Below are 13,746 nucleotides of genomic sequence, written 5' to 3' on the forward strand. Positions count from 1 at the left end.
ATGTGGGAAAGATATCAGTAAAGGTAAGGAAAATGGCAGCTTTGAAAGTCTGTAAGTATGCTAAGTCATTTGACGATGATCTTTCCCAAGACACTTGCTCTTTTCAGCCAGTGCCACTGCTCAATGTCCAAGCTTTAGCTCACAGTAGCTATACTTTACTGTCTGCCTAACCTATTTTCCCAGTTGTGGCAAAAATATTGTAAAGAAAACAACCTAATGAAGGAATGGCTTAGTTTTCAATGACATTTATGGGTATAGACCGTGAAGAGTATAAAACTATACCCAGAGGCAGATATTAGTGACAGAGTTAAACTATAACCCCGTCCAAAACAAGCAAAAATCAGAAGAATGAATGCTTGTTTTCAGGCCACTTTCTTCTTTTTATTTAGTCATAATCCTTTCCTAAGGATTAGGAATTAAGCAATAATTGTCATGCAGAGTTTATTTGTCTTGCCACCTCATCTAAACTAAATGCTATAATCTAATACTTGCCTGTCCAGTGTCTGAATATTTTCTGTTTGCCATCTGAGATTAACCATGGCAATATCCATGAAGTGTTGTCTTCAGTTTGTGTACTAACCTGGATAGAGGCAGTCTGTTTGATGAGGTACCATGTTTTTTCCTGTACTCACAGGATCCTGTAGGTAATAATCCAGCAGTGTAGGCCCAATGATACTAGAGGAAGAGCCCGTTCCTGTCATTTTTCAGGACTTTTTTTAAAATTTTCTATATTCTTTGTTTACATTCCAAATGATTTCCCCTTTCCCGGATCCCCCCTCCCCATATGTCCCATAAACCTTCTTCTCTCCATCCCTTCTCCAATCACCTCCCTCGTCTTTCTCTGTCCTTATATTCCCTTCCAATGCTAGATCAATCCTTTCCAGGATCAGGACCCTCTCCATACTTCTTCATGGGCATCATTTGTTATGCAATTTGTGCCTTGGGTATTCAGGGCTTCTGGGCTAATTAATATCCAATTATCAGAGATTGCATACCATGTGTATTCTTTTGTGATTGGGTTACCTCACTTAAGATGATATTTTCCATATCAAACCATTTGCCTAAAAATTTTGTGAATTCATTGTTTTGGAGCAAGGTGTCCCTATCACCCACCCCAGAGTCATCCATCTGGTTCCTTCTTCCGGGTGCCATGTTATCTGTAGACCCGGAACTTAGAAATGTATCAAAGTGTGGACATGCTTTTCACCTGGTAACAATGAAACATTGCTCAAAGGAGGGGCCAGGTTGAGTTTCTATGAGCCTGGTGTTTTGTTTCTATAAGTTTTCTCTCCCTTAATAATCTCATCAGTTTCAGGAGACCTCTGAAAGAGACCACTGAAAACTTCTTGGAGACTACATGCCAAGAAAGATGGTTGAATTTTAGTAGGCCATTTGGTCCATTCCATTTCCTGGTGGGCAGAGGTGAAAGACTGCTAAGGAATATTTGAGACACTTGAATATGAGAAACAAGATGAAGTAGTTGAATCTAAAAGCAGTTAGAAGTCTTACAAACAGTATCATAGAAAACATATCTATTTTGTGCCATTATTCTGATATCTTTATTACTAAAACTGCAATAGAACATAATGTCTGGGATGTTAACCCCTCCCACATTGTCCCTTGCACAGGATTGCTTTGGCTACTCTGGATTTGTGCTTCCACATGAATTTTAGGGCCTTTATATTTTTGTGAAGAATGCCACATGGATCTCAATTTTTATTTCATTGACTATTGAAATTTCTTCGGTAGGATAATTATTGTTAATTCTACAAATCCAAGAGCATAATGGGGTTTCCATTTTCTAGTTTCTCCCTCATATATCTTAAAAAGGATCTTTAAAGTTTTTGCTGTAGAGATCTCTGCCTTCCTTTTTAAAATTTCCTTCTAAATATTAATTTTGGAGGTATAAATTAATTAATTAATTTATACCATGCATATGACTGTGTCCTTGATCTCTTTCTCAGCTTCATTTTTATTGGTATATAAAAAGGTTTCTGATTTTTAAAGTTGAATTGTATTCTAGAACTTTGCTGAAAGTGTTGCTTATTACTGTTGGGGTTTTAGAGATCTATACTTATACAAAACATCATCTTACAATAGGGATAATTTTAGTTTTTCTGTTCCTATACACTTGGGTGAAGGTTCTGGGTTAGCTTTAATAAGTCAGAATGCATATATGACTGCTATCCCTGGCCTGGGTCTGGGGTAGGCAGCAGGGGCAAATGGAATCAGATTTACCAAAAGAAATATCAGATCCAGCTTCTACCTAGGTCTTGAGGAAATTGAGGATATAGAGACATGAGTCAACAGTCCCATTTCAGACTAGTCCAGAAAGCAAATGGATTGGATACTACTTGCATCTAAACCTGAGAATTGAGATGGGCTTAGGGTCCTAGATGAGAGCAAACAAGACAGCTCAAGACAGTCGACTCCTCCTGTCTCTGGACCTACATGGTCTGAATGGATGGGCAGAGTTGCCCAGGGTAGTGTGAGTATCCTAGGTCAGACGTAGGAAGGGGAGTTGTCATTTCCAAGGAGATTAAATACTCCACCAAGCCCAAAGACCTGAAATTGAAATCTCTAGAAACATATATGACAAAAGTGGGTAAACAGATCCTATATGTTGTTGTCTAAAACACAAAATACTCCACCAAACAAAATAGATGTGAAAACTTAATTTAGTAATACACAATCAAAGATGGACTATTATGTTACTTTGGGTTCTCCCTGTCTTGAAATGGAGCATTTCTGTTACTCATATATCTCCAGGTCTTTAATTTGCCTTCAAGAAAATGTAGGCTAGCCGCCCTCTAAGCAACTTGCTCATTAGCTCTAGTCACATGCATTTCTAAGTCAACACATTTTTACCCACACCAAGCAAGAATGCTGCATAAGTTATAAGCAGTATTGTGATCTGACTGTCACTTTCTGTTTCCTAGACATACCTGAGAATATTGACAAGACAATTGTACCAGATGTCAACAAAAATCCCTCAGAGACTGTGGAATTGGTAAGAAGGCCTTTCTTTAAGATAGAAATGTTACTTTGGCAATTTTATTTTTCAGTCAAAATCCCATTTTACAACAATGTTGAACAGATTTATCTTAGGTCTTAAGAGACTTAGCCTAAGCAGCAAAAAAGTAGAATTGTACTAGCTGGGTCTTGACCAGGTAGTACAATTCCAAGCACCAAGTACAAGAGCACCAAAGCACCCAGTGTCAAGTATCACAGCCTGTGTGCTGGGACCTTTTATTCTGGAGAAACAGGTTCCTCTTTTGGAAAACTTTATAAATTCCATTCAGAAGTTGACAAGCATGTCAGGTTCCCTTGACTTCCATGCAGTATGTTCCACAAAAGTCAGTGTGGAAGAGGCATCATATGTCCAGGTGGGGATGCTGAGTGAGAAGACTTAACACATGAGCAGTAGTATAAATAATTGATGCCATATTGCAGAAGGGTTTAAAATAATTGATGCCATATTGCAGAAGGGTTTAAGTGCACAGTTGAGTTCTAAATATGACTGAGCATGTTGCAGTGTGTCTTACAGAACAGTGGGTGGAGGACAGACAGAGTGGTAATTAATGTGGCCTTTGACATAGGAAAAGTGGGAAGTCGCAGTCTTCTGTGACACCATCACAGAATGTACTAACACATAATCTTTCACTTGAAGATACTTACCTATCTTGATTGGCGTTTGAAACATGTTGTTAAATTTTTCAAAGACCCATACAAACAGAAACTAGTGTGACCTACACTGCATACTCTTTGCTCTCCTTTAAATTTCAGGAGGAAGCTAGAAAAGGCCGGCGCAGTAAGTACTTCCAAGTCTCTTAAGACACATTTTAGAAGCAAATTGTGTAAATGTTGAATACACATATATTTGAATGCAACACTATAATCTAAGCTACCCCTCGCAAAAATTTGGATTTTGTTTTTAAAAATAGTAGTTTCCTAACTTAAAAAAAAAATGGGTTAGGCCATTTGTGTAGACTCACTGGATCCAGCTATGATTCTGGAGTTATTTTGGAATGGTGTATACAAGGTTGCATCTAAACCCATTTTTGTCCATAACAGGCATCCAGATTATCCAGTCTAATCTCCAGTGAGAAACTCTTGAATTACCCTAATAGGATACAGATTTTACCTACAAAGTATGAGTTTAAACTTCATCACATGTGGTGCATTCATTTATTTATGGTGGTACTCTAGTGAAGAATGAACCAGGGCATAGAGATGAGTGATGAGATTATCCATGCAGTTCAAGACACTTTGTGGAGCAAGAACTTAGTGATGCCTATATTTCATCTCTCCAGCATCGGCCTTTGTTGGGTCAGAATCACAGAGATCCCAGAAACAGCCATGACTACCACAGTAGGCAAAATCCCAGGGCTTTGCTTTTTGCCTGTCGACATTCACAAGCGTGAGAGGTAGAAAAACCTTATTCCTTTTAGTCAGACCACAGATTCTGAGATAGGGAGCCTGGCACTGCATGAGGAGAAGGGTTGGGTGATTTTCACACAGGCTTTTAACATGCATGGATTAATTCAGTAAGAACGAAAAAATGGGAAAATATTTCTCTTTAGAAAAGAGCACACCATTGTTTATGCAATACCAAATACTCATCTATGATAACATACATACAATACACAAGAATAACCTTTGCCAGACTGAGGATTCTCCATTTATGTAATTAGGAACAGAAACACACACACATACTCATAAACGGATGTAACAACTGTAATGAAAACAGTAGCCACTATTTGGAAGAAGACAAGGAGAGGTACATTGGCATATGGTTTGTAGTGAGAAACAGACATGGGATATAGGATATAAGTATTATATCAAAAATTGGATTTTTAAAAGAAAGAATTGAGTATGATTTTTTTGCTTTGTTTTGGTTTATTTTGTCACATTTAGGTGTTATCTCTTAGAAGCCTCTTATTATTTTTTATGAGAGTCAGAAAAGGGAGTAGATCAGACGGGAGTGTGGTAGCGAGGAACTTGGAGGAACAGAGGGAGAAGAAAGCATAATTAGGGTATATTATTAGAAATGAATCTATTTTCAGTGAAAGAGTGAAAAATTAAAAATTAAAAACACTCTGCTGGCCAGGCAGTGGTGGCATATACCTTTAATGCCAGCACCTGGGAGACTGAGGCAGGTGAATTTCTGAGTTCGAGGTCAGCCTAGTCTACAGAGTGAGTTCTAGGACAGCTAGGGCTATACAGAGAAACCCTGTCTCCAAAAACCAAAAGAAACAAAAACAAAAACAAAACAAAAAACCCACACTCTCCTGTGAATTCAAGATATTTAATAGTATAAAAATAAAAGTACTACACATAAAAAAATAACGAAAAGATTTACATGTATTCACTATTAGTGTGAGCACAAATTGCCACTCGCTGTGTGGACAGTGTCTCAGGAGCTCCAGGCTTGGCTGGGTAGGGATCTGTGCTGACTCAGATATTTAGAAATTGGTTTTTAAAAGATAAATTGTTTATTTTAGGCATCTAACTGTTTACCTTTGTGAATATATGTGCAGCATTTGCATCTGTGGTTCCTGTGTAGTCTCAAATTGGCTATTGGGTTCCTTAAAAATGAAATTACAGACAGTTATGTCTCTAGCTGAATTTTGCATGTTAGAAACAGAAAGAGACCTGTGTCTTCTACAGAAGCATCAGGGAATATTAACCGCTGAGTGATCTCTTTAGCTCCTGGCATCAGGCTTTGCAGTGTGAGCTAGACTCTGAGCTCCAGGAGCACTTCTTTCACTGGTGGTCAAACCCCATACTACTGAGAATGTGAGCACTCAGTGGATCTATATAGGCAGCAGTTAGGAGGAAAAAGGCATCATTATTGTGAACATGCTGAACTTGGTTAAACCTTAAGTAGTTGATATGTCATGTGTTAAATAAACTGTGCTCCAAAGAGCTCTGTTAAAGAAAAGCTAGTTTTGGAGGGAGCCTGTGATTCAGTTGGAACCCATTGCTCAGTTATCAGCCTACCCTTTCTAAAATATGAGTTTGATCATCTATTATACATGAAATGTGCTGTGATGTGGCAACTTTATAAACCAGTCCTTCACAGGTGCAAACAGGAAATTTACAAGTTCAAAGTGATCTGTGTCTATGCAATGACACCCTGGAATAGACACAATGTCTCTGAAATATAGAAAGGAAGAAGAGGGGAAGTGAGGCTTTGTCACTTGTCCCTATTGGGTCTGTCTATGGAGGACTTTGTGGAAACAGAACTTTTATGAGGAATGAGTAAAAAGCATCTTGTATACACAAAAACTGGTAGAGACTCTGCCAGTCTCTTTTTTTCCTTGAAGACAGGGTTTCTCTGTGTAGCCCTGGCTGTCCTGGAACTCACTCTGTATCAAACTCAGAAATCCACTTGCCTCAGCCTCCCAAGTGCTGGGATTAAAGGTGTGTGCCACCATCACCCAGCACCAATCTATTAAATAGACTTAGTTCAGGCTATTCACACTGATTCAAGGAACATTTGTCACCTCAAATGATACCAAGCTGACTTTCCAATCCTTTCCAGTTGAGGGTTTATTTATCTCGGTGTGGCCAGATAAAAAGAACCTCTCTTTTCTCACACCGTCATGTGAGAACTAGGTTGGAATGACTTGGAGTTTGAGTCATTACTGGGATATCCACAATGATTGGTACCCTCCCAATTTTGTTCCCCAATAAGACTCAGTCACTGAGAGGCAGGTGTCAGTATGAGGATGGTTGAGGAAGGCCCTATTTACTAATGTGGGAATCACACATCCTCTCACATGGCATGCTCAGACATGTGGCTTTTCCTTCTGTGTTTTCATATCCATCTATATTTAGACTTTATCCATGATTCCTGTGATGTCCATTCAGCAGTGCCTAACTAATTGTACACTACATGCATTGATCCTCTGGAAGCCCCAGTCTCACTGATTACTGGACCTGGAACAAGCAGTTAGATTAAATGCACAAATACTCAGAGTTGTTAGTTCTCTTTTTTTCTGACAAGAAGCTGGCACAACTTCCTCTTTTTAATGCATTTCCAGTTTCTGATTTATTAAAAAGAATTGAGAAGAAGCAAGCCATGGGCCCACAGTATGGAGTAGGAATACAAGCCTTTAGTGCTACTTTACCTGAAACAACTGTGAAGAAAGAGAAAGGTACTGTGGGAATTCTGTGTAATAGTCTATAGTGGTTGATAAATATTTTGTTTCATATCTCAATTTATAGAGATCTTTAAGGTATTTTTCCTATGCAGACAATTCTAATATATATATTTTTCTTTTTCTCTTTTTCTTTCTTTTCTTTTCTTTTCTTTTCTTTTATTTTGCTTTTTCAAGAAAGGGTTTCTCTGTGCACCCCTGGCTGTTCTGGAACTCTCTCTATAGACCAGCCTGGTATTGAACTCAGACATCCACCTGCCTCTGCTTCCCAAGTGCTGTGATTAAAGGCATGCACCACCAGTGCCCAGCTCAATGCTGGTATACCTATGTCTGTAATTGAAGTACAACTGCAGAGTTTTAAAATGGATTCAGTGTTTGGTTTTTCATTCAATAGCATGAACCAGTGTAAAGTTTTTGCTCATCTTACTAGAGTTGGTAGGGTTTTCACTGGTATAGAGAGGAATCTGGTAAACAGCCATTTAATACATTCTCTCATACATGGATGATGTAAATTGATTATAGCAGATTTTTCTCAAGAGCGACCTGGCAAATGTCCAATGACTCATGATTGAGGGTTGAAGTCAAACCAGGTAACAGAATTCCTCACGTTATTCAAGTGGCAAAGATCCCAGAAGTGGTCACATTACCCCTGTGTTTGGAGATAAGAATGTGGGAAAGATCCCATTAAAGATGGGGAAAGGGGTGGTTTATGTGCTTTACCTCTTACAGGTGCACAGTGCTCAGGGTGCCTGGGGTGCTTGTGCTTTGCTTGTCATTGTGTTGTTTGTATACAGATTTCCTCGGAATAGTCACTCATTTCAGCCTGTGATACTAAAAACATCCAGAGTTTCATGTTCAGTGACTAGTTCTACATTTTAATTGTGCCCTATCTAAATAATTTTTGCAGTTGTTGTTACAAAATCCATGGAGGAAACAACATAAAGAAGTAATAATTTATTTTTCAGTGTAATATAAGCTTATAAACCATAACCATAGGGAAGTTATATAAATGGGAGTTTGTGGCAGAGTCAAATGAAAAATTGTCCAAAAGGGCGAGTGGGGCTTGTAGATATATATATCACAAAGAAGAAATTTTATAAAGACCAGAAAACTGCATGCTTATAAACACATAAAAGATACATAGATTTCCAATTTTCAATATACTTCCATAATGTGCACCATATGTGATGAGTTGTTACAATTTACCTCTTTTTAGCCATGCTTTCAAAGATTGTATCATTCATTACCTTTGGGGGATAATTTAATGGAATGCAAACCTCCACTCTTAAATAGTTGTATACAGTAAACTACATGATGTGCATTTGGTTCCCTAGTTAAGAACACTTGCTGTGAACACTAGTACCTTAGTTCAAATCCACAGAATACATATATAGAAAACCTGTCATTTCTGTGCACACCAGGAACCCCAGCACAGTCAGGACTAGATAAAGGAAGACTCTAGTTTTTGCTGGAATCTAGTATGGGTTCAGCATCCTCAAAAAACCTTGATTGAAGGAAGGAAGGAAGGAAGGGTCATGAAAAAGCAGGATTGTTTTAATTTACACTTTTATTTTTAGAGAATTTAATCTGACTACTTTATATCATTCTATCCCTCCTTCTCCCTTGTCCAACATATCCCAAGTTCTCCCTTCAAATATATGACCTCTTTTATGATAACTATTATTGCTACATAAACACTTGAGTCCATTTACCATTACTCTTAAGTCTACATGTTTAGTGCTGCTAATTTAAAATCAAGCTATGAAGGGGGATCACCCTAGAGAAAACTGATATTCCCCCCCATCTTCACCTTCTCTCTACAATCATTAATTGCCTATAGCTTTTGATCTAAGTTGGTAGGTCAATAGATGCTGGCATGACGCAGGCCTTCTTTGAGCAACTGTATTGAGATTTCATGGGTTTATTATCTCTTTTATGTCTAGAAAGTATTATCCAGCAGCATATGTCCTGTCCCTCCATCTCGTTTAATCTTTCCACTCATCTTCCAAAATGTTTCCTGAGTATTTTGACATGTAGTGGTTATGTTAGCATCCCACAGTTTGTCCTCTGACCTCCACATGTTCCCTCCAAATAGAATACATGTGAAGACTTGTATTTCATCTTAAACATCAAAGACAGATTATTTTGTGCTGCTTTGTGTTCCTACTCTCTGGAAATGCAGCAGTTCTGTTACTCATATGTCTCCATGTCTTTCTTTGCTTCAATTTACCTTCAAGGGAAAGCAGTTCAGTAGCACCCCAGCCATCCTCTTCATTAGGTCTAGTCACATGTGCTAAGTCCTTGTACTTTTATCTACAGCAAGCAAAGATGCTGAAAAAGTAGTAAAGAGTACCCTGAGGTGACTGTCAATGTCTATTTCCCTTGTCATACCAGAAAATGCTGATAGATCTTCAGTTATTGAAGAAAGGACATCAGAGTCTATGACAAAGGTAAGAAGGCCTTTCTTTTTAAGATAAAAATGTTACTTTGGTGATCTTATGTTTCTTTCTGTCAAATTCACATTAGAACAACAAAACTGAACAGAGACATTGTGGTTATTAGAGATCTTGCTTAGGGAAGAGGAAGAAATAGAATTTTATGAGCATGTCCCTTCCTGAATAGAGCATAAAACTTCTAGAGTAGGGTAACATAGTTTGTGTACTGTTGCTGTTAGGGTCAATGCAAGAGGGTCCCAGCAGTGGTCATGTTACACTGTGTTTGGGAATATGAGAGAGTGTGAAAGAAATCCGTAAGGACAAAGAAAAATGGAAGTTTTCTCTGACTTTCCTCTTTCAGATGTGTAAAGATAAGCAGTAGCTTTCTGTGGAAATGGTACCTGAATTATTTCTCCATACCCTTTAACAAAATAGTTTGAAAAACAAAACAACCTAGAAATGAAAGGTTCATTTTGCCCCTTAGCCTAAGGCATCTATATATAGAGAAAAATCCAAATTACTCTCATGTTATAACCCCTGGTCAGTGTTTAGACCTGTTTCAAGGACAAACAGTGAATGTCATAGCTAAACTGGCAGAAAGACTTTTGAGTTTGTCCTGGGAAATATAGGTTGTGTGATTTGAGCCCATCTGCAATCCTTTCTCCTTACCCTGCACTGACTGGCATGTAACATGAGTAATGCAATGGGGGTTAGAGAGCTGGCCCTGTCTTACAACCACTAATCTATTAGGTGAGGAAGAACTTTGACTTTGGCCCATCTTTGGGCATTGTTTCCTGTGCATTCTGAGTGCAATCTATAAGATGCAGAGTGTGGGCTTGGTAGTTTCCATGCACTAGTATCTGTATGCTAGGTCTTAGGAACATGATTTCAGCCCTCCTGGGACCTTTGTGGGCATTGCCTGTCTGTCCTCTATGCTTTAGTGTACTTGTATATTTCTTGTATACTTGTATACAATATATTGTGTACTTGTATATTCTTGGAATAAGATGTCAGTTTCCTCCAAGTATCTTCAGTAGGTGTAAGATCATATATCTGCTTCTCCTGCAGTCTCATTATTTACTACTATCTTTGGCTCACCTTTTACATAACATATGTGTAATTTGAATTGATTTTGTCTTCACCTTAAACTCAGGGGCTCCTGCATCTAAGCAGTGTGCTCCCTAAAGACCCAGGCCTCTCCTCCACCCCATACTCTCCTGCGTACTATTTCCTTATAAGCTCATTCCCAAATCCTTCTCCAACATCTTCCTCCTGATCTGTACCACCTTGACTCTGATCTCTGCCCCTAGCAATACATGGGATGTTGGGTTTTCTTAGCATCTGTTGTCTGTTGAGGGTGGTGTGGGGGAAGGAGGGAGGGAAGGAGAGAGAGGGAGAGATGGGGGAAGAAAAAGAAGAGAAGAGAGGAGAGGAGAAGGGAGGAGAGGAGAGTAGAGATACTAATCCAAAAACAATAGCTTGGTATAGTGGTACACACAATTCATCCCAGCACTTGGGAAGCAGAGACAGGTGGATCTCTGAGTTCAAGTCCATCCTGGCGTACAGACTGAGTTCTAGGAGAGCTACACAGAGAAACCCTGCCTTGGAAGGCCAATATAAAAAGAAAAGAGAGCCCAGCAGTGGTGGCACATGCCTTTAATTCCAACACTTGGGAGGCAGAGGCATGTGGATTTCTGAGTTTGAGGCCTGCCTGGTCTACAGAGTGAGTTCCAGGACAACTAGGGTTATACAGAGAAACCCTGACTTAAAAAAATCAAAAAAGAAAGAAAGAATGAAAAAAAAAAAAAACAGAAAGAGAACATGTCCTTGACTGGTCTATTAGAAAGACAAGAGCACAGACCACACAGATTGGGGAACAGGGAAAGGGGAGTTGGCTTATGGGATTTTTTTTGGGGGGGTGGACTGACCAGGAAAGGGGAAATCATTTGAAATGTAAACAAAGAATACATTTAAAAAAAAGAACCCAAAGACCACAGACACCCCCCCCCCCACCTCTCCTTTCTGGATCCCATAAACACTTCCTCCCCTACACACAAACATGCAATGGACTGTCCTGCCACAGGGTCAAAATATAAAGGTCAAACACCTGACTTGACTGAAAACTATGAGCCTGTGAGTCTAAATAAACAGTTCCTCTGATATGCTGATTATCTCAGACATTTTGTCACCATGCTGGGTCTCAAGCTAAGCCACACCTCCAGCCCACAAATGGCTCTTTTTTTGTAATTTCATTTAAAAATCACCAAAAAAGATGTAATGAAATATCTCCCTTGCTAATCCTATTCATCTGGATTGCAGTAGCATTAGCCACTATTACTAAGATTGGTAATGTGTTACTTGACACTTTTAAAGCGTATACAAGGAAATAAAGGTATCAATTTTACTCACCATGGTTTTATTCAAAGGAGCTCACAAAGGGACATGGCATGGGCACCCTGTTCTCTGACTTTTATTTTTCACCTCACAATAAATCTCAGAGATCTCTTCTTTAAAAAAAAAGAAATGAAAAGAAAAAAGAAGAAAAACCAAACTAATCCAAAGAACTCAAAAGTATACTGCATGTCCCAGAAATACTATAGCATCCAGAAACAAGTTTATTATAAATAAATAAAGTGGATAATGATTCATTTTATAATTCCATAAAATTCATGAAGAATACTGAAACTCAATTTTTTTTTTCAATTTAAACACACTCTGGATATGTGCTGTTTGACATTAGAAATGCATGACATCATCATGCTGTATGTAGATAATGTCTTGAAAGAAGAACTTTTGATATACAAGTGATAGGACCTGAGTCTGTATCAATAGGACACACATAGAAAGACCAGACATATATGTGTGTGCTTATAACCATAGCACTATCTGTGGTAGGAACAAGAAGACAGCTCTGACTTAATCTCTGCCAGCCTAACTTGAGCTTCAGTGAGAGACCATGCTGAAGGGGAGAAATCAGAGAAGTGAACAGTATCGCAAAATAGTGGATGCTCTCTTGTGGCCTCCATGAAAATGGGCACAGGCAGGTACTCACACAAAGGCATGGAAACACTAAAAGCTAATGAGCATACTTATATGCCACATACACGTGTACTCACAGACATGGGGCCTCAAAAATATTTTAGCCTTATATTTTTTGTGTGTATAAATCCTTTGCTAAATATGTTGATGTATACGTTTCATGTGAGTGCCTGGAACACTCAAAGGTCAGAGGACAGGTCAGATCTAAAGTTGCAGACGAACATGAGCCACCATCTAGATTCTTGGAATCAAAAGCAGCTTCCCTGCAAAAGCAACAATTGTTCCTTTCCTCTGAGCCATCTCCCCAGCTCCTAGCACTTACTTGGTTGCTTTTATGGCAAACCATGTCTTCTGAGATACTCTATTCCCTGTATAGAGTAACTCAAAATTATGCTTTTTTGTATGAACATTTGTGTGTTCATTTAAACATATATTTTTATATTTAGTCTTTTCATGAATCCTTGGGGCTATCCCTCCTCTGTCCTACCTACCTGATCATTCCTCTTCCTCTCAGACCTCCCTTCCCATTATTCCTCCCTATCACCTGCCCCCTTGCACTTCTTTCTAGCAATTAATTCTCCCTTTCCACATTCTTAGACTTACAAGTTCTCCAAATTAAACAGACACATGTTAAGTTTCACACTAAAGTGGATGAGTGTTATGATAATTTCCTTTCAAAGCTATCATTTAAACAATTGGAGATTTATTAGCACATTTTTGCATACAGCCATATTTCTGTTTTCAAATATATCTTATGATTTTTCTTAACCAGACATTGCTATAAAATGAATTTGAAATTCTACTTTGAAATAAATTGTTGTTTTAAATATTATTTTTTAGTGACTTTCTGAATGGATTTTTTAGAATAATTATTCTCTTTCATGCAGTGTGTCCAGGGTTTTCTGTGTAATAGTGAGCTAAGGATTGGAATAAGTTTAACTGTATAGAACCAACAGATATCCTAGTTTTGTTCTAGGACTCTGTTGATCGGTTGGAAGGTAGCTTCAATATACCAGAGGGTATAGAATTCTTAGCTCTATGTTCCTATCTGAACAGAGCTTCAATGTCAATGAGAAAGATATAGAGCTTCATGTCTTGGTTGTACT

Source organism: Apodemus sylvaticus, chromosome 7 (genome assembly GCF_947179515.1).
Source record: "Apodemus sylvaticus chromosome 7, mApoSyl1.1, whole genome shotgun sequence".
NCBI lineage: Eukaryota > Metazoa > Chordata > Mammalia > Rodentia > Muridae > Apodemus > Apodemus sylvaticus.